Raw genomic sequence first — 3284 nt, 5'->3', positions numbered from 1 at the left:
ATGATACCATGAGATACTATGAAAAGAACAGAAGATGAAATAATGGCAATTATAAAGCTTTGGTCTAAGACAAATGCCCATTATTCTGATGTGTGTCATGTAAGTACTAACAGCATTCCTAGCCTGGACTAGGAGTTCTGGGGCATACACTACAGGGAATGCCTTTGCAATGGAACTGAAAAGGAGTATGTACTTGAAAGGGTGTGTCATTTGAGAAAATGCTGTAGTGTAGCCATTCCCAACCCAGTCTGCACATAGCACCTCAGAAGCCCATGCTGTCTCCTTTTGAATACTTTCCATTACACGGTTCTAAAGCCATACTTTCCATCAGGTATAATTTTCTGTATTACAGGCACAGATGGCAGTGCTCAGAGCCATTTGATACTTTGTGAACCTCGCCATAATGAGCATGCAGCTCTTTTGCTCGCAGCACATAGAGTGCTCAGGAGCTCCTCACAGATGCCTATTTTACAGGGTCCTCTGACTTTATCATCATACCACTCCAGTATCAAAAGGCTGCCGTTTGGAAGCTGCCCTCTAATTTATCTCTCACGTAATCACAGTAGTTTTCTAAGTAACTGTAGTGTTACTTTGTTAAAGAGTGTTGTCATTCTTCGATTTTTCCCTCTATGATCGTTAAAAATCACAATTTAGAGATAATTAACATGAATTTTATCCCAAGGTAAAAACTACTAAGTTCAAAGGATAATCAACATCTACCCAAAACACAGGTATAGTCTATAAAAAGCATGTGATCACTTAAAGCATGTTTTAAAATAAAGTTCAGTTTTTCCATGAAAGCTTTAAACTCATAAAATGGAAAATACTATGAAATTAATTCCTTTAATGGCTCATTTGACTTGTTCAACCTTTCAACACTGAATATCTATTGCCTTACTCAAAACAAATAGCATTTATATTGTTCATGAAGCAAAAACGCCAAAAAATGAATCATGTGTTTCCTTAAATATGCTCTTAAGTTCTTTCACATGAAGTTGTTTTCTGGTTTTCCTTTTATTATTTTTAATTGCTTCTTTTAGTGTCAACATGCTAAGCAGTGGGCTTCCTGGTGGCGTTTTTATACACATGTTCCTCGGGTAGTCCTCTTTTCCCATTTTTCTCTCCTATACTCTCATCTCTTGCAGCCCCTTCCTCACTAGACTACCTTCAGTTCTCATATCACATTTATTCTGTTTATTCACTTATTTTTTTTATTTTCTCTCCTAACCTTCCCTTGAGACTTGTTTTTCTCTTTTGTGATCTCCTTTCCAGTTTTATAACACACATAACTCCACACAAGTGCACATATATAAAGATTATAATACATAATCTGTATATGATACAAAATATTCAGAATTTACCTTTCTGAGTTTGGGACACTTAGCTTAGCACAATGAATGATTCCAAGTGTCTTCCATTTTCTTGATAATTTTATTTTGCTTTCCAGATGAATGAAATTCAATTGTGTATGGGTAGCAATTTCCTGCACCCTTTCTTCTGCTGATAAACATTGAGACTGGTTTCCTTTCTTAATTCTGTGAAAAATGCTGGAGAAAAAAACTCACATCGAAAAATAAAATCGACCTACCACTCTCAGCCTGAATAAAAATCAATTAAGATGTATCAAAGACCCTAAATGCAAAATGTAAAAAACTGTTACCAAAACTGGAGTCACAGCCTGTACTTCCAGGAGTCTGGTTCTGCCACCTGTCTTTGAGGAGCCAATCAAAACAGCCAAATTAATTGTAAAAAGCAGAAGAAAGAGTGTATACTCAATGTGAAGGCCTTGGACAGATGGATAAAAGGCCCAGTGATCCCCTGCCAGTCTATCTTTGAGGATCTGAAATGAGACTAGAGGGCCAGGGTTCTGTGCCTCTCAGCAGTCCCTGTCAAGATATGGTCCCACTCACCACTGACCTGTCTTTATCTGACCTCCCATTTTTCATCAAAGCAGTCTGATAAGTTCTTAGAAATGTGTGAAATCTCTTTCCAAGAGGCAGGCTCACTCTCTGTCTTGTACCGGAAGAGCCCAGACTTAGAACCTTAAAGACCTGGCAGGTGACTGTCGCCTGCTGGCAAGGGACAGCAGGCATCTATTTCTCTACTCTCTCCCTTTCTCTGCCTTTCTCAGCCTCTGCTACCCATGACAATAAATGCCTTAAACCATGGACTTCCTCCTCTTATCCGGACCTGCCATGCTGGAACAATGGAGCAAATCTTCCTCTAACAAGCAGATTCTAATCTCTCCTAGGAGGCCTCTCTGCATTCTCAGGCAAGGTCTCCTACCTGAAATGAGAGCAAGCTAAGCACTCTCATCCCGGGAGCCCCTCAGCTCTTCCGAGGAACCCAGTGACATTTCTGAGGGGACCTCAGACTGCACCTCCCCACCTTGGACGGATCCCGCATCTTCTCACAGCCCCACGCCTAGGCTGACGGATGGAGTGCACGCAGTCAAACCTCCCACATCCAGCCTCTATGAGCAGCCCTAGCTCTGTGGCAGACTGGAACGTGGGACACCATTATAACCCACAACATCTTAGTAAACTTAAAGAGAATAACAATAAATGTCTGAGTGATGCCCGAGAAAACAGGAACATAAAGATAAATGAACTGATGACGATTCAGGGTTTGCAAACTGATTTCAATAAAGAGAGAGAATTATTGAAGAGAGCTCAAGCCACATTAAGATGAAATTGAAAAAAAAAATCCAATAACACATTTAGAAAACTCGGTGGAATGCTTTACAGGCAGAATGGTTCAAGATAAATTATCAAGACTAAAGCATAAGATACGACTGCCCTAGAGGCATGGCAGGTGTGGCTGCTGTGTCACATGTGTTTCAGTAGATGGCAGAGAGGAAAGAGACTATGCCTACACTCCGTGTTCTGACCTGTCAACATCAGAATGATTAGAAGCCAAAGTTCCCTGAGACGATCATCAGTCCAGCACCACACAGACCCAAACAGACCACCTAGACAGGTTCCTGGGGCAGGGGAGCTAGCTAGAGACTAAAAGGACCACAGGCCCCAGGTGGGAGTAAGCCCAAGATAGATGACTCTTCCAAGATAGATGCTGTCCTGGGAGAAGAGCAAGCCCAGGGTGGCCACCAGACCTGTGCCATGGAGCCCAGATATGGAGCTAGCCTGAGAGGACTACCAGTCCAGAGCAGTGTAAACCAAGGAGCAGGGGGCATTCTGCTGCCTGGTGCCATAATGCATGAGTGAGGCATAGCCCTCCTGAGATGATCCCAGACACTCAAAGACCCCTGGGCACAACACAGAGGA

At 42.1% G+C, this 3284-nt stretch overlaps 1 non-coding gene across 1 annotated transcript; it reads left to right on the top strand.

Annotated features, from left to right (window-relative positions):
- The first annotated feature begins 2793 nt into the window (after positions 1 to 2793).
- On the top strand, positions 2794 to 2924 carry Gm25417. Its single transcript, XR_003948504.1, has one exon. It is a non-coding gene; the product is annotated as a small nucleolar RNA SNORA17 (small nucleolar RNA).
- Positions 2925 to 3284: the final 360 nt, after the last annotated feature.

The sequence above is a fragment of the Mus musculus genome, chromosome 9 (assembly GCF_000001635.26).
Source record: "Mus musculus strain C57BL/6J chromosome 9, GRCm38.p6 C57BL/6J".
In the NCBI taxonomy this organism is placed as follows: Eukaryota; Metazoa; Chordata; class Mammalia; order Rodentia; family Muridae; genus Mus; species Mus musculus.
This window is presented reverse-complemented; position numbering and strand designations above follow the sequence as displayed.